We start from the raw sequence: 23,387 nt of genomic DNA on the forward strand, positions 1-23,387 counted from the left end.
GACATCAGTCATCGGGAAAATGTTGGAATCCATTATTAAGGGAGTGGTAACAATGCACTCAGAAAATCATATGATTAGGTTTTTGTGAAAGGGAAATTGTGTTTAACATTTTGAGGATGTTACTAGTAGGGTAGATAAATGGGAACCAGTGGATGTCGTATATTTGGATTTCCAAAAGGCATTCAATAAGGTGCCATGTAAAAGGTTTTATTTTTATTTGTTCGTGGGACGTGGGCGTCGTTGGCAAGGCCAGCATTTATTGCCCATCCCTAATTGCCCTTGAGAAAGTGGTGGTGAGCCGCTGCCCTGAGGAACTCCTGCAGCGATGTCCTGGGGCTGAGGTGATTGACCTCCAACAACCACAACACTACGCAAGATAAGGTATCCTGGGGTTGGGGGTAATATATTAGCATGGATAGAGGAGTGGCTAACAGACAGAAAACAGCGGGCAGGGATAAACGGGTCATTTTCCGGTTGGCAGGCTGTAACTAGTGGGGTGCTTGGGCCTCAGCTATTCACAATCTATATTAATGACTTAGATGAAGGGACCGAGTACAATGTATCCAGATTTGCTGACGATACAAAGCTAGGTGGAAAAGTAAGCTGTGAGGAGGACACAAAGAGCCTGCAAAGGGATCTAGACAGGTTAAGTGAGTGGGCAATAAGGAGGGAGATAGAGAATAATGTGAGGAAAGGTGAGGTTATTCACTTTGGTAGGAAGAATAGAAAAGCAGAATATTTTTTAAATGGTGAGAAACTATTAAATGTTGGTGTTCAGAGAGATTTAGGTGTCCTCGTACAGGAAACACAGAGAGTTAGCATGCAGGTACAGCAAGCAATTAGGAAGGCAAATGGCATGTTGGCCTTTATTGCAAGGGTGTTGGTGCACAAGAGTAAGGAAGTCTTACTACAATTGTACAGGGCTTTGGTGAGACCACACCTGGAGTACTGGGCACAGTTTTGGTCTCCTTATCAGAGAAAGGACATACATGCCTTATGATGCAGTGCAATGAAGATTCACTAGATTGATTCCTGAGATGAGAGGGCTGTCCTATGAGGAGAGATTGTGTAGAATGGGCCTATACTCTCTGGAGTTTAGAAGAATGAGAGGTGATCTCATTGAAATATATAAGATTCTGAGTGGGATTGACAGGGTAGATGCTGAGATGTTGTTTCCCCTGGCTGGAGTGTCTAGAACCAGGGGTCACAGTCTCAGGATAAGGGGTCGTGCATTTCAGACTGAGATGAGGAGGAATTTCTTCACTCAGAGGGTTGTGAATCTTTGGAATTCTCCACCCCGAAGGATGCTGATTCGTGGAGTATATTCAAGGCTGAGATAGATAGATATCTGGACTCTAGGGGGAACAAGGGATATGGGGTCGGGCGGGAAAGTGGAGTTGAGGTCGAAGATCAGTCATGATCTTATTGAACAGCGGAGCAGGCTCGAAGGGCTGTATGGTCGACTCCTGCTCCTACTTCTTATGTTCTTATGGTGATGGACATTGAAGTCCACCTGATGGCATGAGAGTTCATGGGGTCAGGAGTCAGCGTTGAGGACTCCCAGGGCCACTCCCTCCTGTCTGTGTACCACTGGGCCGCCACCTCTGGTGGGTCTGTCCTGCTTGTGGAACGGGACATACCCAGGGATGGTGATGGAGGAGTCTGGCACCTTCGCTGATAGGTATGATCCTGTGTGGTTGCATTCTAGCCCAAGCTACAAGTTTAAAGTTACCTGGGCCCACAGCCCAACTGCCTCTTTGTTTACATCAGTCAGCCCTGGAAATTTCCACAGAAATACCTCCAGCATACCTCTTGGTCACTCAGATAAGCAGATATTAGGGCAGGTGTCCCAAACCTTGGTCAATGAGGTAGGATTTAAGGAGCATCTGAATGGAGGGGAGAGAAACTTTAGGACAGAGATGAGGAGGAATTTCTTCACCCAGAGTGGTGAACCTGTGGAATTCTCTACCAGAGAAGGCAGTAGAGGCCAATTCATTAAATATATTCAAGAAGGAGTTAGATATATTTCTTAAGGCTAAAGGGATCAAGGGATATGGGGAGAAACCAGGGACAGGGTACTGAATTTGGATGATCAGCCATGATCTCATTGAATGGTGTAGCAGGCTCGAGGGGCCGAATGTCCTACTCCTGCTCCTATCTTCTATGTATCTATGTATCTATGAGAGAGGTAGTGAGGCGGAGATGTTTAGGGAGATATCGTGCCCACTGTTCATTCCCCGACCCTGCCCGCACTTTGGTTTCATCAGTGAGCCCTGGAACTTTGCTCAAATTTGATTCCCAATTCCTGGCCTTCTCTGCCATCAATACTACACTGCTCCACTGGGCTCCACTGGAATACACTGTAAGACTCAGCTGCTGTGACTCTGATCTTCTATTCAGTTGCTGCAGTTTGAAGGTAACTTTGTCCAGTTTACAGCCCATCCCCCATCGCTGCTGTTACCTGCTGAGTCTGTGACTGTCCCACTGGTTTATTTTGCTGCTGTCTGGGTCCTGACCAGTAATTCCCTCTCCTGGGCCGACATCCATTTCTCCACTGTTTCCGGATCTTATAGTGGCCTCCAACTTCACCAGTGCTTTCTGCCCCATGGCAATTCTCCACATTTCCCGCTGTGATTATTTGCACGAACACGTTTGTGGCCTTCTGCGCATGTGCGCCGTAGACCGGAGCCGTGCATGTGCACCCGATCTCCGTCTGCGCAGGTGCGCTGTATCCCGGAGCCTCACCTGTGCAGCACCCAACGGTTGTGGCCTGCACCGTGGGCCCGGCGTCCCTCGGCTCCGTGCGGAGAAGACCACTCAGGGGAGCCGCTGGTGGCCGGGGAAGAGGGGGGTGGGGAAAATCGAGGATCCAAAGGGGAGAGAGAGAATCAACGGGGGGAGAGAGAGAGGGGATGGAGAGGCGAAGTGAGAGAGGATCGAAGGGGGAAGAGAGAGAAGAGATTGGAGAAGAAAGAGAGAGAGAAGGGAGGAGAGAGAGAGAGGAGATCGGATGGGGAAAGAGAGGAGAGGGAGAGAGGGAGAGGAGGCTGGAGAGAGAGAGAGATCAGAGAGAGAGAGGGGAGAAGAGAGGAGATTGGGGAGAGAGAGGAGATCAAATGGGGAAAGAAAGGAGGGGGAGAGAGAGAATGGGGAGTGAGAGAGAGGAGATTGGAGGGGGGAGAGAGGAGATCGGAAAGAGAGAAAGGAGGAGGAGATAGAGAGGAGAAGAGAGAGAGATCGGAGAGAGGGAGGAGATCAGATGGGGAAAGAGAGGAGGAGGAGAGAGAGAATGGGGAGTGAGAGAGAGGAGATTGGAGGGGGGAGAGAGGAGATCGGAGAGAGGGAGAGATCAGAGAGAGAGGAGGAGGAGAGAGAGGAGATCAGATGGGGAAAGAGAGGAGGGGGAGAGAGAGGACGGGGAGTGAGAGAGAGGAGGGGAGAGCAAGGAGATCGGTGGGGGAGAGAGAGGAGGGGAGAGAGAGAGGAGGGGGAGAGAGAGAGGAGATCAGAGGGGGGAGAGAGGAGGGGAGAGAGAGAGAGGAGTTCGGAGGGAGAATGGGGAGGAGCTCGGAGGGGGAAGGAAGAGAGGAGATTGGAGGGGAGAGAGAGGAGATCGGAGGGGGGAGAGACGAGATCGGAGGGAGGAGAGAGGGAGATCGGAGGGGGAGAGAGGAGATCGGAGGGGGGAGAGAGGAGATTGGAGGGGGGAGAGAGGGAGATCGGAGGGGGAGAGGAGATCGGAGGGGGGAGAGATGAGATTGGAGGGGGGAGAGAGGGAGATCGGAAGGGGAGAGAGGAGATCGGAGGGGGAGTGAGGAGATTGGAGGGGGGAGAGAGGGAGATCGGAAGGGGAGAGGAGATCGGAGGGGGAGAGAGGAGATTGGAGGGGGGAGAGAGGGAGATCGGAGGGGGAGAGGAGATCGGAGGGGGAGAGAGGTGATTGGAGGGGGGTGAGGAGATCGGAAGGGGAGAGGAGATCGGAGGGGGGAGAGGAGATTGGAGCGGGGAGAGAGGGAGATCGGAAGGGAAGAGGACTTAACGGGGGGAGAGAAGGTCAGGAACTTGGAGGGGGGTAAAGAGCACGGAGAGCACAGTGGGGATGGGGGAGGAACGTGATCCCGGTCTAAATCCGGAGGTCATGACACTGTCATTCCCTGAAATGAATATTTATTTGTACTGATACACAAATTAGCATTGATCCATTTGTTCTTTGTACCTTACCTCAAACTTTACTCTGGCTGTGCACAGTTTGGGTTTGATTGATTATCTACTGTGCTGTTCGGGCCACATGGGGAGAATGGGGTGAATCGATTCAGTCCCCACCCAACAATGTGCATTTTAAATCCCAATCAAAGATTTTCTGTCTGCGTTGGGAATAGTTTGCCAGGTAAATGTAAATGCCACGACTGGAGAATTTTAGCTGTGAGGAAAGATTGGATCGGCTGGGGTTGTTTCCTTTGGAACAGAGGAGGCTGAGGGGAGATTTAATTGAGGTGTATAAAATTATGAGGGGCCTAGATAGAGTGGATAGGAAGGATCTAATTCCCTTAGCAGAGAGGTCAATAACCAGGGGTCATAGATTTAAAGTAATTGGTAGAGGGGATTAGAGGAGATCTGAGGGGAAATTTCTTCACCCAGAGGGTGGTGGGGTCTGGAACTCACTGTCTGAAAGGGTGGTGGAGGCAGAAACCCTCATCACATTTAAAAAGTACTTGAAGTGCCGTAACCTACAGGGCTACGGACCAAGAGCTGGAAAGTGGGATTAGGCTGGATAGCTCTTTGTTGGCCGGCGCGGACACGATGGGCCAAAATGGCCTCCTTCTTTGCTTTAAATTTCTATGATTCTATGATTCTAAATAATGATTTGGACGTCACAAAATGGCCCTTACGTCTCACGATTTTCAGCAAGTTAATTGTAGCCCCAGTGGCCTAATGGATAAGGCACTGGCTTCCTAAATCAGGGATTGTGTGTTTGAATCCCATCTGGGGTGATGTGTTTTTAAAGATTGCCAGGGGCGAAAGGTGCAGCCGGGGGGGATTTTATCGGCACCTGTCAGCCAAGTTTCGGTCAATATCATAATATCAGTGTAATCGTCCAGAATAAGCTCGTAGATGTAAAGAGCCTAGTTTGCAAGTTGATGGGCGTTCTAAAGTGAGTGAGGATTTGGGAGGGCAGAGCAACCCAGAGTTACGCTGGAGCTATTACTGTGGAAATGTGGAGAATTGCCGTGGGGCAAGAAAGCACTGGTGAAGTTGGAGGCCACCATAAGACCCAGAAACAGTGGAGAAATGGACGTCGGCCCAGGAGAGTGAATTTCTGGCCAGGACCCAGAACAGCAGCAAAATAAACTAGTGGGACAGTCACAGACTCAGCAGGTAACAGCAACGATGGGGGATGGGCTGTAAACTGAACAAAGTTACCTTCAAACTGCAGCAACTGAATAGAAGATCAGAGTCACAGCAGCTGAGTCTTACAGTGTATTCCAGTGGAGTATTGATGGCGGAGAAGGCCATGAATTGTGAATCAAATTTGAGCAAAGTTCCAGAGCTCACTGATGAAAACAAAGAGCGGGCAGGGTTGGGGAATGGACAGTGGGCACGGTATCTCCCTAAACATCTCCGCCTGGCTGCCTCTCTCTCCTCCTTTAAATGTTCCTTAAAACCTACCCTTTTGACCAAGGTTTAGGGCACCTGTCCTAATATCTCCTTGATGTGGCTCGGTGTCAAATTCTGTTTGATAATCGCTCCTGTGAAGCACCTTGGGACATTTTACTATGTTAACGGTGCTATAGGTACTTGAGGGAAATAAACTTGCAGGGCTATGGGAATAGAGCGGAGCAATGGGACTGACTGGATTGCTCTAAAGAGAGCTGGCATTGACTCGATGGGCCGAATGGCCTCCATCTCTGCCATTATGACTCTATGACTCTACGACTCTATTCATGAAGTCCAGGATCCCGTAAGCTTTTTTAACTGCTTTCTCAACCTGCCCTGCCACCTTCAATGATTTGTGCACATATACCCCCAGGTCTCTCTGTTCATGCACCCCCTTTAGAATTGTAACCTTTAGTTTATATTTACTCTCCTCATTCCTTCGAACAAAATGTATCAGTTCGCTCTTTTCTGCGTTAAATTTCATTTGCCACATGTCCGCCCATTCCACCAGCCTGTCTATGTCCTCTTGAAGTCTATCACTATCCTCCTCACTGTTCACTGCACTTCCAAGTTTTGTGTCATCTGCAAATTTTGAAATTGTGTCCTGTACAAACTTTACTCTGGCTGTGCAGTTTGGGTTTGATTGATTACCTACCATAGTGTTCGGGCCACATGGGGAGAATGGGGTGAATCGATTCATTAGCCTCCCAACAATGTGCATTTTAAATCCTAATCAAAGATTTTCAGTCTGCAGTGAGAATAATTTGCCCTGTAAATAATGATTTGGCGGTCACAAACTGACCCTTAAGACTCATGATTTTCAGCATTTGCTGTACAGCCTCAGTGGCCTAATGGATAAGGCACTGGCCTCCTAAGCCAGAGATTGTGGGTTCGAATCCCATCTGGGGTGATGTGTTTTTAAAGATTGGCACTACGGTATAGCCGTCAAGGCCCAGAATGTCAATGCAACCATCCAAAATAAATTCGCAGTTGGTCAGGGCAGTGTTCGGAAGTTGTTGGGCATTCTAACGGGAGTGGATTCGGGAGAGCTGGAGGTATGTCTGTGGAAATGCTGCAGAATTGCCATGGGGCAGAAAGCACTGGTGAGGTTGGAGGCCACTGAAAAGTCTGTGTGTTATATGGCGAATTAATACACAGACTACAAGAGTAACTTTAACAGGACTTTACTATTCGAAGGTCAGGGCGAATCTGCCCAATAAATCCTTACACAGCACTTATATACCGTGGTCACCACCGGTATTACAGTATACAGTAGCCAAGATAAAGTAGTGCAACCCTTAAAATAGTTCTCTTAAAGGTGGAACGTTACATACACTACTCCCTTTTTAGGTTAACAGTATATATATATTCCCATTAATATAACATCATAACATATATACAACTTTATGTAAAACAGTTCACAGATTCAGTCTCTCTGGAGGCTTCCTGACTCTGTCCGGATAACGCCTTGGTGGTGTAGTAGTTTTCGGTGGTGTAGTAGGTTCTTCTGGCAAGGTCGATTCTGCTTGAAGGACAGTGTCAGGTTCATCTGATTCCAGTATTACCGGATCGGAGGTAGATGCTCTGGGTATCTCTGCTTCAACATTAGGCGTATAGAGTTGTGGAGTAGGTTGGCCCTTTGTGGATGACTCTATGATCTGGTCAACATGGCGCCTTATTATGCTTTCACCAATGTCCACGGTATACATCAGCGGTCCTAGCCTTTTTCCAATAGTTCCAGGCTGCCATTTCTCGGTACGATAGTCCCGGGCCAAAACTTGTTGACCTATCTGGAAGGTTCTAGTTGGCCTTTCATTCATGCCTTGAAATTGCCGGTTCTCTACGTCCCTTCTGACGTTTGGCTTAATCAAATCCAGCCGGCATCTTAGTCTTCTATTGAAAAACATCATGGCGGGAGTTTGGTTTGTGACCGCATGTGTTGCATTCCTGTACGCCAACAAGAAGTTATCTACCTTATGTTGTAGATTTATGTCTTCATTACCCATGGCCTTTATGGCCTTCTTGAAGGTCTGGACAAACCTTTCAGCTAATCCATTGGTGGCGGGATGGTATGGGGCGGACGTGTAGTGCTTAACCCCATTGCTTTTTAAGAACTTCCTGAATTCTTCGGACACAAATTGCGGTCCATTATCAGAACAGATCTGTTCCGGCAGCCCATTCCTGGCAAATATGGTCCTTAATACTGTGATGGTTTTTTCCGTGGTGGTGGAGGACATCTTTATTACCTCCGGCCACTTGGAGTGTGCATCCACCGCGATTAAAAACATTGAGTCCATAAATGGACCAGCAAAGTCGATATGTACCCTTTGCCATGGAGATGAGGGCCACTCCCATGGATGCAGAGGAGCTTGTGGTGGGGCGTTTTGGGCCTTCTGGCATCCTAGACAGCTCTTGGTTATTTCTTCGATGTCTCCATCAATACCTGGCCACCACACAAACGCTCTGGCTAGGTTCTTCATTTTCACTCCACCCAGATGCCCCTCATGAAGCTCCTTTAGCACTTTATGCTGGAGTTTGGGTGGAATCACCACTCTAGATCCACACATCAAGGTTCCTCGGCACACTGACAGCTGTTCTCTTCTTTGCGAAAATGCTGGCAACATTGGTTCGCCATGTGCTGGCCATCCCTCCACCATTAAATCATAGACTCGCGAGAGAGTCGGGTCATTTCTTGTTTCCTTTTCGATCATAGAATTTGTTACTGGTAGACATTCCACTATGGTTGAGTGGAACATCTCCACTGGGTCCACTGTATTCGCCTCTTCTACCACTGGCAACGGTAAGCGCGATAACCCATCAGCATTTCCATGCTGTTTGGACCTTTTGTATTCGATGTCATATTGGTGTGCCCCTAGTAACACGGACCACCTCTGTAGCCTTTGCGCTGTCATAGTGGAAACGGCCTTGTTAGGGTTGAATATGGATACCAACGGCTGGTGGTCTGTCAGCAATGTAAACTTCTTGCCCTGCAGGTAATGATTGAATTTCTTTACTCCCCACACAAGGCTGAGAGCCTCCCTATCTATCTGAGCATAATTGCGCTCAGCGGAGGTCAATGATCGGGATGCAAATGCGACTGGCCTTTCCGAGCCATTTGGCAACTTGTGTGAGAGTACTGCTCCAATACCATAAGGGGAAGCATCACAAGCTAGACGAAGAGGTAGCGTTGGATTGAAGTGAGCCAACACTTCCTCAGAGGTGATCAATGCCTTGCTTTTGCGAAAGGCCTTCTTACAGTCCTCGCTCCACTTCCATGGCACTTCTTTCCGCAACAGAGCATTCAGCGGGTGCAGCACCAGTAAAAAAGCCTGATAGACTTAATCTTTGAGTACAAAGAAAACTACATTGAAAATGCATTGACTGTTGAAGATGTTTATGTTGTTATTGATTGATATTGATTGATACTGATTTTGTTTAACCTCAAAGAAAGGGGGATGTAATGATCAGTGACCTGTCATTCTGGAATGGTACACTAGGTGGTGCTGTATGTATATAAGAGTGGGCTACCCACGATGCACTAGGCTACCCACAAGGCAGCAGTCAAGATGGAGGCCTCTACAGATACTGTGCCTAGTCCACATGTGCTCAATAAAGTGTCTAGCAAAAGCTAGCTGTTCTTAATAAAAACGACTAGTTATTAATGAACATAGCATATAGCACCTTTAACCTAGTAAAATATCCCAAGGTGCTTCACAGGAGCCATTATCAAACAAAATTTGACACCGAGCCACATAAGGAGAGATTAGGTCAGGTGCCCTAAACCTTGGTCAAAGAGGTAGGTTTGGAGGAACATTTAAAGAAGGAGTGGGTAGTGAGGCGGAGATGTTTAGGGAGATACCGTGCCCAGTGTCCATTCCGCGACCCGGCCTGGTCTTTGCTTTCATCAGTGAGCCCTGGAACTTTGCTCAAATTTGATTCCCAATTCCTGGCCTTCTCTGCCATCAATACTACACTGCTCCACTCGACTACTCAGATCTTCTATTCAGTTGCTGCAGTTTGACAGTAACTTTGTCTAGTTTACAGCCCATCCCCCATCGCTGCTGTGTCTGTGACTGTCCCACTGGTTTATTTTGCTGCTGTCTGGGTTCCTGGTCAGAAATTCACTCTCCTGGGCCGATGTCCATTTCTGGATCTTATGGTGGCCTCCAACTTCACCAGTGCTTTCTGCCACACAACACTTCTCCACATTAACACCTCCAGCGTACCTCTCGGTTATTCTGCCCTCCCAAATCCCTTCAGAATGTCTGTCAACTTGCAAACACTGCCCTGACCATCTGCAAGTTTATTCTGGATGGTTGCATTGACATTCTGGGCCTTGACGGCAATACCATAGTGCCAATCTTAAAAATACATCACCCCAGATGGGACTCGAACCCACAATGCCTGGCTTAGGAGGCCAGTGCCTTATCCATTAGGCCACTGGGGCTGTATACAAAGGAATGAAAATCATGAGACTTAAGGGTCAGTTTGTGACCGCCAAATCATTATTTACAGGGCAAATTATTCTCACCGCAGACAGAAAATCTTTGATTAGGATTTAAAATGCACATCAGCTGCTGTGACTCTGATCTTCTATTCAGTTGCTGCAGTTTGACAGTAACTTTGTCTAGTTTACAGCCCATCCCCCATCCCCCATCGCTGCTGTGTCTGTGACTGTCCCACTGGTTTATTTTGCTGCTGTCTGGGTTCCTGGTCAGAAATTCACTCTCCTGGGCCGACGTCCATTTCTGGATCTTATGGTGGCCTCCAACTTCACCAGTGCTTTCTGCCACACAGCATTTCTCCACATTTCCACAGAAATACCTCCAGCGTACCTCTCGGTTACTCCGCCCTCCCAAATCCCTTCAGAATGTCTATCAACTTGCGAACACTGCCCTGACCATCTACCAGTTTATTCTGGATGGCTGCATTGACATTCTGGGCCTTGACGGCTATATCATAGTTGTAGTGTATGTGCCTTTAAGAGCCCCAGGTGTGCTGTAATGCCGGTAATGGCCACTCGGGCTATATAAGCCTGTATATTGTGTATATCCATTAGAACCCCCCCGCCAGACTTTGCTTAGTAAACAGCTATGAACCAACTCCTGTCTTCAGTGTCTCTATCAACACACACACAACAGTGGCGACGAAGTGGAAACGGACTTACCTGCAATTCGGCAGCACCTCAAGAACATCGATTCCTCGGGCGTCCAGAAGACTCAAGAACGTGAGAGAAGCTGTGGTTTCACCAGCTGGCCAAGCTGGTGGCAGGTACTGCGCTAATCCTTCCTGGGCGTCAGGCTGGGGCTCCAGCGGCTGGCTCTACAGATAAGGCAGGCAGCGAAATCGGAGGCAAGCAATAACGGACTGGGAGGGAGCACTCGGGAGACGGCCGGCGCTGCAAGCAGGTCGGCGTTCAGACCTGGAGAGAAAGTCCGGCGGGAACGAGTCTCCAACTGTGAATAAATTTTTAAAAAAGAAAGGAAACCGCGGGAAACAGCGTTGTCATCGGCAGCAGCGGCGGGAAAGCACGGGAAGCGCCATATCTTTTCTGCAGAACAGAAAGAAAAGCGTGGGAAGCGCCATATCTTTTCTAAGATGCCTAAGTCTGGCAATATTGATGCTTTTGATAGCGAAATAGAGGATTGGACCACATATGTGGAAAGAGTAGAGGTATATTGCACTGCAAATGGAATAGAAGATGAAAAAAAAAGCTTCAGTACTGCTGAACCTAATGGGCGCAAAGGCATGCGGGCTGTTATGAAATTTAATCACTCCAGCCAAACCAAAGGACAAGAATTTTAAAGAAATTGTTGATACCCTGCAGGAGCACTTAAACCCAACACCGCTGCTGATAGCGGAATGATTCAAATTCTCCAAGAGAAATCAACACAAGAATGAAAGTAACGCTGATTACCTCACCGAATTAAGAAAGCTATCAAAGTACTGCCAATTCGGGGCAGGACTAGCAGATTACCTTCGAGACAAATTCGTCTGCGGTCTCTTAAGTGAAGGAACACAAAAAAGGCTGCTTTGTGAAAAAGATTTAACACTGGACAAGGCTTTCAGTATGGCTGTATCATACGAAGCAGCAGCAAGAGGAGCTGCAGAGATACAACAAGAGACACAGGACTTCGGCACCCATGAAATGACACAGGGTTTCAAAAGATGTTATCGCTGCGGCAGATCCACCCATAACCAGAGGGACTGCTGGTTCAAGGACAAAGCATGCAGGCAATGCGGAAAGATTGGACACATTGCACAGGTATGCCGATCTGGACAAAATAAATCCACAGACAGAAAAAAAAAAATCAATAAAGAAAAGTACAGAAAGGTACAAATGATGACGGACAGTAGCTCCGAAGACCAGAAAAGCGATAGCGACTCCGAAAACAAGAGACTAAGCTGTCTCAAATTACATAATGTACTTGCCAAAGATGATTACCAAATCATTTGGGTTACCCTCACGATAGCAGGGTCCCCAGTTAAAATGGAACTAGACACAGGATCAGCTCTAACTGTAATAAATCGACAGGATTACGAGAGGCTATTTCCGCATATACCTTTAAAAGACACATCCATTATCTTAAAAACATATACGGGGCAGAAAGTATACCCCAAAGGAAAAATAAGGGTGCCTGTTGTATACAACGGCAAAGAAATACAAAAGTTGTATTTATACATTCTACAAGATGGTGGTCCATCGTTGTTGGGACGTGAATGGATCAGAAAGATACGTTTAGACTGGCACTCCATTCAGGCACTGACGGTGACCAGTAAGGAAAAAAACGATGATGACATCATGCCTGAACGATTAAAAGACATCTTGGCCAACGCCAAAGAAGTGTTTCAAGAGAAACTAGGAACCTTGAAAGGCATCACCGCCTCAATAAAAGTGGAAGATGCAGCAATTCCCAAGTTTTTTAAGGCAAGACCGGTGCCATACGCTATTCATCCAGCAGTCGAGGCAGAGCTGGGGAATTTGGAAAAGGCAGGCGTATTATCCAAAATAGATTGGAGCGAGTGGGCAACACCCATCGTTCCAGTCATGAAGAAAGCATTGAATAATGATAAATCTGAAGAACAGAGAAAAATTCGCATCTGTGGAGACTTCAAGGTGACTTTGAACCCAGTCCCTCACACAGTACAGTATCCTCTTCCGAGGATAGAAGATATTTTCGCCTCACTATCTGGAGGGAAACGTTTCACCAAAATTGACTTGGCACAGGCATATCTACAGATGGAGGTTGAAGAGGCCTCTAAAAAATATCTCACGATAAATACACACAAAGGTCTATACCAGTACAATCGACTGGTTTTCGGTGTAGCATCCGCTCCAGCTATCTGGCAAAGAGCTATGGAGCAAGTCCTCCAAGGGATTCCGGGTATTCAATGCTACCTAGACGACATCCTTGTAACAGGAGAAAACGACAACGAGCACCTTGCCAATTTGGAGCAGGTGCTCACTAGGCTGAGAGAACGGGGCCTACGAGCAAATCGCCCCAAGTGCGAATTTTTCCAAAATCAAATATCATATTGTGGCCACATAATTAATAAGGAAGGGTTGCATAAGTCACCTGAAAAAATTGAAGCGGTCATAAAAGCCCCAGCACCTGAAAATGTTTCACAATTAAGGTCGTTCCTGGGATTAATAAATTACTGTCATAAATTTTTACCGAACTTATCAACTCTTCTACACCCTCTTAATGAACTGCTACAAACAGGAGTGATTTGGAAATGGAACGAAGACTGTAAACGTGCCTTTCATAAATGCAAAGACTTAATCACATCCGAAGAAGTTTTGGCACATTACAACCCATCACTGCCAATCAGACTGGCGTGCGATGCATCCCCTTACGGCATAGGAGCAGTATTATCGCATAAATTCCCTGATGGCTCAGAACGGCCGATAGCTTTTGCGTCATGCTCATTAAACTCAGCTGAGCGTAACTATGCCCAAATCGACAGGGAGGCACTCAGCCTGATATGGGGAGTGAAGAAATTCAACCATTACTTACACGGACAAAAATTTACCTTGTTGACTGATCATCAACACCTCATCTCCATATTCAACCCTAAAAAGGGTGTTCCCATTATGACAGCGCAAAGGCTACAGAGGTGGTCCCTTTTTCTAGGGGCACACCAATACAACATAGAATACAAAGGAACAAAACAGCATGGGAATGCTGACGGTTTATCGCGCCTACCGTTGCCAACGATAGAAGAGGCACCTACAGTAGACCCAGTGGAGATGTTCCACTCTACCATAGTGGAATGACTACCAGTAACAAATTCTGCCATTGAAAGGGAGACGAGAAATGACCCGACTCTCTCACGGGTGTACGATTTAACAGTGAAGGGATGGCCGGCACATGGCGAACCACTGTTGCCAGCATTCTCGCAAAGAAGAGAACAGCTGTCAGTGTGCCGAGGGACCTTGATGTGCGGATCCAGAGTGGTGATTCCACCCAAACGCCAGGATAAAGTGCTAAAGGAGCTTCACGAGGGGCATCTGGGTGGAGTGAAAATGAAGAACCTAGCCAGGGCGTTTGTATGGTGGCCAGGTATCGATGGAGACATCGAAGAAATGACCAAGAGCTGCCTAGGATGCCAGAAGGTCCAAAACGCTCCACCACAAGCCCCTCTACATCCATGAGAGTGGCCCTCATCTCCCTGGCAAAGGGTACACATCGACTTTGCTGGTCCATTTATGGACTCAATGTTCTTAATCGCGGTTGATGCACACTCCAAGTGGCCGGAGGTAATAAAGATGTCCTCCACCACCACGGGAAAAACCATCACAGTATTAAGGACCATATTTGCCAGGAATGGGCTGCCGGAACAGATCTGTTCTGATAATGGACCGCAATTTGTGTCCGAAGAATTCAGGAAGTTCTTAAAAAACAATGGGGTTAAGCACTACACGTCCACCCCATACCATCCCGCCACCAATGGATTGGCTGAAAGGCTTGTCCAGACCTTCAAGAAGGCCATAAAGGCCATGGGTAATGAAGACATAAAACTTCAACAAAAGGTGGATAACTTCTTATTCGCATACAGGAATGCAACACATATAGTTACCAACCAAACTCCCGCCATGATGTTCTTCAATAGAAACCTAAGATGCCGACTGGATTTGGTCAAGCCCAACATCAGAAGGGACGTGGAGAACCGGCAGTTTCAAGGCATGAATGAAAGGCCAACTAGAACCTTCCAGATAGGTCAACAAGTTTTAGCCCGGGACTACCGTACCGAGAAATGGCAGCCTGGAACTATCTGCACACGACTAGGACCACTGATGTATACCGTGGACATCGGAGAAAGCATAATAAGGCGCCATGCTGACCAAATCATAGACTCATCCGAAAAGGGACAACCTACACCACAACTCTATACGTCTAACAATGAAGTAGAGATACCCATATCTACCTCCGATCCGGTGATACTGGAACCCGATGAACCCGACACTGGCATTCAAGCCGAATCAGCCTTGCCAAAAGAACCTACTACACCACCAGAAACTACGACACCACCGAGGCGTTATCCGGACCGAGTCACGAAGCCTCCTGAGAGACTGACTTATATTTGATTAACTGCAGCAATGTGTAGATTATTTTTCTTATAACATGTAATTAATAATTACTTAAAATATGATGCACTGGTTAACTAAAAGTGGAGGAATTGTAGTGTATGTGCCTTTAAGAGCCCCAGGTGTGCTGTAATGCCGGTAATGGCCACTCGGGCTACATAAGCCTGTATATCCGTTAGAACCCCCCGCCAGACTTTGCTTAGTAAACACCGATGAACCAACTCCTGTCTTCAGTGTCTCTATCAACACACGGACACTACAATAGTGCTAATCTTAAAAATACATCACCCCAGATGGGACTCGAACCCACAATCCCTGACTTAGAAGGCCAGTGCCTTATCCATTAGGCCACTGGGGTTATACATAAAGCAATGAAAATCATGAGACTTAAGGGTCAGTTTGTGACCGCCAAATTATTATTTACAGGGCAAATTATTCTCACCGCAGACAGAAAATCTTTGATTAGGATTTAAAATGCACATTGTTGGGTGGCTAATGAATCGATTCACCCCATTCTGCCCATGTGGCCCAAATACTACGGTAGGTAACCAATCAAACCCAAACTGCACAGCCAGAGTAAAGTTTGTACAGGACACAATTTCAAACTTTGCAAATGGCACAAAACTTGGAAGTGCAGTGAACAGTGAGGAGGATAGTGATAGACTTCAAGAGGACATAGACAGGCTGGTGGAATGGGGGGACACGTGACAAATGAAATTTAATGCAGAAAACTGATACAGTTTGGTAGAAGGAATGAAGAGAGGAAATATAAACTAAAGGGTACAATCCTAAAGGGGGTGCATGAACAGACAGAACTAGGGGTGTATGTACACAACTCATTGAAGGTGGCAGGGCAGGTTGAGAAAGCAGTTAAAAAAGCTTATGGGATCCTGGGCTTCATGAATAGATTTGTAGAGTCATCGAGTCATAACGGCACAGAGGGAGGTCATTCAGCCCATCCAGTCCATGCCGACTCTCCTTAGAGCAATCCAGTCAGTCCCATTCCCCCGCTTTATTCCCATAGCCCTGCAAGTTTATTTCCCTCAAGTGCCTATCCAGTCTCCCCTTGAAAACATTGAGTGTCTCCACTTCCACCACTTCCATCAGCAGCGAGTTCCAGGTCATCACCATTCACTGTGTAAAAAAGTTTTTCTCACATCCCCCCTGTATCTCTTGCCCAATTCCTTCAATCTGTGTCCCCTAGTCCTTGTGCCATCAACTAGTGGGAGGAGCCATTCCCCGTCTAGCCTATCCAAACCCGTCATAATCTTGTACACCTCTATCAAATCACCCCTCAACCTCCTTTGCTCTAACGAAAACAAATCCAGCTTCTCCAAACTGTCCTTATAGCTAAGATCCCCCATCCACGGAACCATTCTGGTAAATCTCCTCTGCACCCTCTCAAGGTCCTTCACATCCTTCCTAAAGTGTGGTGACCAGAACTGGATGCAATACTCCAGTTGTGGTCCAACCAGCGCTTTATAAAGGTTCAGCATAACTTCTCTACTTTTGTACTCAAAACCTAAAGCCTCTATTTATGAAGCCCAAGATCCCATATGCTTTGTTAACCACTCTCTCAATATGTCCTGCCACCGAGGTATAGAGTAGAAAATCGTGGAAATTATGATGAACCTGTATAAAACACTGGTTCGACCCCAACTGGAGTATTGTGTCCAATTATGAGCACCGCACTTTAGGAAGGATGTGAAGGTCTTAGAGAGAGTGCAGAAAAGATTTACGAGAATGATTCCAGGGATGAGGGAGTTTAGTTACGTGGATAGACTGGAGAAGCTGGGTTTGTTCTCCATAGAGCAGAGAGGATTGAGAGTAGATTTAATAGAGGTGTTCAAAATCATGAGGGGTCTGGACAGAGTAGATAGAGAGAAACTGTTCCTATTGGCAGAAGGGTCAAGAACCAGAGGACACAGATTTAAGATGATTGGTGGAAGAACCAAAGGCGACGTGTGGAAAAACTTTTTTACTCAGCGAGTGGTTAGGATCTGGAATGCACTGCCTGGAAGGCTGGTGGAGGCAGATTCAATCACGGCTTTCAAAGGGGAATTGGATAAGTACCTGCAGGAAAAACATTTGCAGGGCTACGGGGAAGGGGCAGAGACAGTGGGACTAGCTGAAGTGGTATTGCAGAGAGCCGGCACGGGCTCGATGGGCCGAATGGCCTCCTTCTGTGCTGTGCCCAATCTATGATAAGCTTTGGGTCACCTGTCCTAGTATCTCCTTATGTGACTCGGTGTCAAATTCTGTATGATAATCGCTCCTGTGAACCGCCTTGGGACGTTTTACTACTTTACAGACGCTATATAAATGCAAGTTGTTGCTGCAGATGACTCTGGCACGGCACGTGAGCAGCGGCGGATATGATGGGTGAAAATAGCCTCCCTCAGTGCTTAACTTTCCAGGATTTGGGAAATGTGAGGAATTTCAGAGTGGTCAATTGTCCTCAGGTGGGGTGCTGTTTGTATTTAGCCCCAGTGGCCTAATGGATAAGGCACTGACCTCCTAAGCCAGGGATTATGTGTTTGAGTCTCATCTGGGGTGATGCGTTTTTAATGATTGACACTATGGCGGATTAGACGGGGCAAGTGGTGGAAAGTACAGCCAGGCGGGGAGGCTGCATTAATTGTAACTTGTGAGCCAAGTTTCCGTCAAGGCTGTGATGTCAATGCAACCATCCGCAATAAGCTTAAGGGTGGTAAGGGTCTTGTGGACAAGTGTATTGACAATTCGAGGAAGCGGGAGTAGGGATTTGGGAGGGCCGAGTGACCAAGAGGGTTTATGGAGGTATTTCCGTGGAAATTTCCAGGGCTGACTGACGTAAACAAAGAGGTGGATGGTCAGTGGGCCCAGGTAACTTTAAACTTGTAGCTTGGGCTAGAATGTAACCACACAGGTTCATACCTATCAGCCAACGTCCCAGACTCCTCCATCACCATCCCTGGGTATGTCCCGTCCCACAAGCAGGACAGACCCACCAGAGGTGGCGGCCCAGTGGTACACAGACAGGAGGGAGTGGCCCTGGGAGTCCTCAACGCTGACTCCTGACCCCATGAACTCTCATACCATCAGGTGGACTTCAATGTCCATCGCCATAAGAACATAAGAAGTAGGAGCAGGAGTCAACCATACAGCCCTTCCAGCCTGCTCCGCCATTCAATAAGATCATGACTGATCTTCGACCTCAACTCCACTTTCCCGCCCGACCCCATATCCCTTGTTCCCCCTAGAGTCCAAATATCTATCTATCTCAGCCTTGAATATACTCCACGACTCAGCATCCACAGCCCTTTGGGGTGGAGAATTCCAAACATTCACAACCCTCTGAGTGAAGAAATTCCTCCTCATCTCAGTCTTAAATGCACGACCCCTTATCCTGAGACTGTGACCCCTGGTTCTAGACACTCAACCCAGGGGAAACAACCTCTCAGCATCCAGCCTGTCAATCCCACTCTGAATCTTATATGTTTCATTCTTCTGAACTCCAGGGAGTATAGGCCCATTCTACACAATCTCTCATTATAGGACAATCCTCTCATCCCAGGAATCAATCTAGTGAATCTTCATTGCACTGCATCATAAGGCATGTATGTCCTTTCTCTGATAAGGAGACCAAAACTGTGCGCAGTACTCCAGGTGTGGTCTCACCAAAGCCCTGTACAATTGTAGTAAGACTTCCTTACTCTTGTGCTCCAACGCCCTTGCAATAAAGGCCAACATGCCATTTGCCTTCCTAATTGCTTGCTGTACCTGCATGCTAACTCTCTGTGTTTCCTGTATGAGGACACCTAAATCTCTCTGAACACCAACATTTAATAGTTTCTCACCATTTAAAAAATATTCTGCTTTTCTATTCTTCCTAACAAAGTGAATAATCTCGCATTTCTTCACATTATTCTCTATCTCCCTCCTTATTGCCCACTCACTTAACCTGTCTATATCCCTTTGCAGGCTCTTTGTGTCCTCCTCACACCTTACTTTTCCACCTAGCTTTGTATCGTCATCAAATCTGGATACATTGTCCTCGGTCCCTTCATCTAAGTCATTAATATAGATTGTAAATAGCTGAGGCCCAAGCACCCCACTAGTTACAGCCTGCCAACCGGAAAATGACCCGTTTATCCCTACCTGCTGTTTTCTGTCTGTTAGCCACTCCTCTATCCATGCTAATGTATTACCCCGACCCCAGGATACCTTATCTTGCGTAGCGTTGTGGTTGTTGAAGGTCAATCACCTCAGCCCCAGGACATCGCTGCAGGAGTTCCTCAGGGCAGCGGCTCACCACCACCTTCTCAAGGGCAATTAGGGATGGGCAATAAATGCTGGCCTTGCCAACGACGCCCACATCCCAGGAACAAATAAAAATAAAACCTTTTACGTGGCACCTTATTGAATGCCTTTTGGAAATTCAAATATACGACATCCACTGGTTCCCATTTATCTACCCTGCTAGTTACATCCTCCAAATACTCCAATAAATTTGTTAAACACAATTTCCTTTCACAAAAACCTAATCATATGATTTTCTAAGTGCATTGTTACCACTTCCTCAATAATGGATTCCAGCATTTTCCCGATGAGTAATGTCAGGCTAACTGGCCTGTCTTCTCTCTCCCTCCTTATTGTGGATGATTGCATTGACCTTACGGTCTTGATGGAATCTTGGCTACAGGTGATAATACAATCCTCCTTAATGCATCCTCCCCGCCTGGCAGCACCTTCCACCACTTGCCCCGCCTCAACCACCGTTGTGTCAATCATTAAAAACACAACACCCCAGATGGGACTCGAACCCACAATCCCTGACTTAGGAGGCCAGTGCCTTATCCATTAGGCCACTGGGGCTGAATACACAATGTAACCCGCCTGAGGGCAATTGACCGCTCCGAAATGTGACATCTGCCTCACATTTTCAGAGTCTTTGAAAGTTCAGCAGAGATGGAAGCTATTTTCACCCATCATATCTGTCACTGCTCGCGCCATATCAGAGCCACCTACAACAACAACTTGTATTTATATAGCGCCGTTAACATAGTAAAATATCCCAAGGTGCTTCACAGGAGCGATTATCAAACAAAATTTGACACCGAGCCACATAAGGAGATATTAGGACAGGTGCCCTAAACCTTGGTCAAAGGGGTAGGTTTGGAGGAACATTTAAAGGAGGAGAGAGAGGTAGCCAGGCGGAGATGTTTAGGGAGATACCGTGCCCACTGTCCATTCCCCGACCCGGCCGGGTCTTTGCTTTCATCAGTGAGCCTTGGAGCTTTGCTCAAATTTGATTCCCAATTCCTGGCCTTCTCTGCCATCAATACTACACTGCTCCACTGGGCTCCACTGGAATACACTGTAAGACTCAGCTGCTGTGACTCTGATCTTCTATTCAGTTGCTGCAGTTTGAAGGTAACTTTGTCCAGTTTACAGCCCATCCCCCATCACTGCTGTTGCCTGCTGAGTCTGTGACTGTCCCACTGGTTTATTTTGCTGCTGTCTGGGTCCTGACCAGAAATTCCCTCTCCTGGGTCGACGTCCATTTCTCCACCGTTTCCAGATCTTATGGCGGCCTCCAACCTCACCACCGCTTTCTGCCCCACAGCAATTCTACAGCATTCCCACGGAAATACCTCCAGCTCTCCCAAATCCACTCCCGTTAGAATGCCCATCAACTTCTGAACACGGCCCTGACCATCTACGAGTTTATTCTGGATGGTTGCATTGACATTCTGGGCCTTGACGGCGATACCGTAGTGCCAATCTTTAAAAATACATCACCCCAGATGGGACTCGAGCTCACAATCCCTGGCTTAGGAGGCCAGTGCCTTATCCATTAGGCCACTGGGGCTGTATAGAAAGTGATGAAAATCATGAGTCTTAAGGGTCAGTTTGTGACCGCCAAATCATTATTTACAGGGCAAATTATTCTCACCGCAGACTGAAAATCTTTGATTAGGATTTAAAATGCACATTGTTGGGTGGCTAATGAATCGATTCACCCCATTCTCCCCATGTGGCCTGAACACTACGGTAGGTAATCAATCAAACCCAAACTGCACAGCCAGAGTAAAGTTTGTACAGGACACAATTTCAAAATTTGCAGATGACACAAAACTTGGAAGTGCAGTGAACAGTGAGGAGGATAGTGATAGACTTCAAGAGTGTAGTGATCAATAACATGTCATTCTGTGGTGGACACTAGGTGGAGCAGTAGAGCTGTATATAGCTGTATGCATAAGACTACACTACCCAGCTATATATTATATTAAGACTACATTACCCATGAGGCTAGGCTACCCACAAGGCAGCAGGCAAGATGGAAGCCTCTACAAGATGCTGTACAAGTCCACATGTGCTCAATAAAAGTAGCTAGCAAAAGCTAGCTGTGTTCATAATAAGAATGTCTATTTATTAATGAACATAAGAAAGAGGACATAGACAGGCTGGTGGAATGGGCGGACACATGGCAGATGAAATTTAATGCAGAAAAGAGTGAACTGATACATTTTGTTCGAAGGAATAAGGAGAGGAAATATAAACTAAAAGGGTACAATCCTAAAGGGGGTGCATGAACAGAGAGACCTGGGGGTATATGTGCACAAATCATTGAAGGTGGCAGGGCAGGTTGAGAAAGCAGTTAAAAAAGCTTACGGGATCCTGGGCTTCACGAATAGAGTTGTAGAGTCATCGAGTCATAACGGCAGAGATGGAGGCCATTCGGCCCATCAAGTCAATGCCAGCTCTCTTTAGAGCAATCCAGTCAGTCCCATTCCTCCGCTCTATTCCCATAGCCCTGCAAGTTTATTTCCCTCAAGTACCTATAGCACCGTTAACATAGTAAAATGTCCCAAGGTGCTTCACAGGAGCGATTATCAAACAGAATTTGACACCGAGCCACATAAGGAGATATTAGGACAGGAGCCCTAAACCTTGGTCAAAGAGGTAGGTTTTAAGGAACATTTAAAGGAGGAGAGAGAGGCAGCGAGGCGGAGATGTTTAGGGAGATACCGTGCCCACTGTCCATTCCCCGACCCTGCCCGCTCTTTGTTTTCATCAGTGAGCTCTGGAACTTTGCTCAAATTTGATTCACAATTCATGGCCTTCTCCGCCATCAATACTCCACTGGAATACACTGTAAGACTCAGCTGCTGTGACTCTGATCTCCTATTCAGTTGCTGCAGTTTGAGAGTAACTTTGTCCAGTTTACAGCCCATCCCCCATCGCTGCTGTGTCTGTGACTGTCCCACTGGTTTATTTTGCTGCTGTCTGGGTCCTGACCATAAATTCACTCTCCTGGGCCGACGTCCATTTCTCCACCGTTTCTGGGTCTTATGGTGGCCTCCAACTTCACCATCGCTTTCTGCCCCACAGCAAATCTCCACATTTCCACGGTAATCGCTCCAGCGTATCTCTGGGTTACTCTGCCCTCCCAAATCCTCACTCACTTTAGAACACCCATCAACTTGTAAACGAGGCCCTTACCATCTACAAACTTATTCTGGACGATTGCACTGATATTATGACATTGACCGAAACTTGGCTGAAAGGTGCCTATGAAAACTCCCCCAACTGCACCTTTCGCCCCTGGCAATCTTTAAAAACACATCACCCCAGATGGAATTCAAACCCACAATCCCTGGCTTAGAAGGCCAGTGCCTTATCCATTAGGCCACTGGGGCTGCAATTAACTTGCTGAAAATCGTGAGACTTAAGGGCCATTTTGTGACGTCCAAATCATTATTTAGAATCATAGAAATTTACAGCAAGCAAGGAGGTCATTTCGGCCCATCGTGTCCGCGCCGGCCAACAAAGAGCTATCCAGCCTAATCCTACTTTCCAGCTCTTGGTCCGTAGCCCTGTAGGTTACGGCACTTCAAGTGTACATCCAAGTACTGTTTAAATGTGATGAGGTTTCTGCCTCTACCACCCTTTCAGGCAGTGAGTTCCAGACCCCACCACCCTCTGGGTGAAGAAATTTCCCCTCAAATCTCCTCTAATCCCCTCTACCAATTACTTTAAATCTATGACCCCTGGTTATTGACCTCTCTGCTAAGGGAATTAGATCCTTCCTATCCACTCTATCTAGGCCCCTCATAATTTTATACACCTCAATTAAATCTCCCCTCAGCCTCCTCTG

General features: G+C 47.0%; 4 non-coding genes across 4 annotated transcripts; 1 reads left to right on the plus strand and 3 right to left on the minus strand.

The window, feature by feature from the left end:
- The first annotated feature begins 6,492 nt into the window (after positions 1 to 6,492).
- Positions 6,493 to 6,565, plus strand: trnar-ccu (transfer RNA arginine (anticodon CCU)). The gene has a single exon. It is a non-coding gene; the product is annotated as a tRNA-Arg (tRNA).
- A 3,464-nt stretch (positions 6,566 to 10,029) lies between these two features.
- On the minus strand, positions 10,030 to 10,102 carry trnar-ccu (transfer RNA arginine (anticodon CCU)). The gene has a single exon. It is a non-coding gene; the product is annotated as a tRNA-Arg (tRNA).
- A 5,427-nt stretch (positions 10,103 to 15,529) lies between these two features.
- trnar-ucu (transfer RNA arginine (anticodon UCU)) lies at positions 15,530 to 15,602 on the minus strand. The gene has a single exon. It is a non-coding gene; the product is annotated as a tRNA-Arg (tRNA).
- Positions 15,603 to 20,028: 4,426 nt separating this feature from the next.
- Positions 20,029 to 20,101, minus strand: trnar-ccu (transfer RNA arginine (anticodon CCU)). Its single transcript has one exon. It is a non-coding gene; the product is annotated as a tRNA-Arg (tRNA).
- Positions 20,102 to 23,387: the final 3,286 nt, after the last annotated feature.

This window comes from Somniosus microcephalus, chromosome 28 (assembly GCF_052327205.1).
Source record: "Somniosus microcephalus isolate GS21.2 chromosome 28, FLI_Smic_1.0, whole genome shotgun sequence".
Classification (NCBI taxonomy): Eukaryota; Metazoa; Chordata; class Chondrichthyes; order Squaliformes; family Somniosidae; genus Somniosus; species Somniosus microcephalus.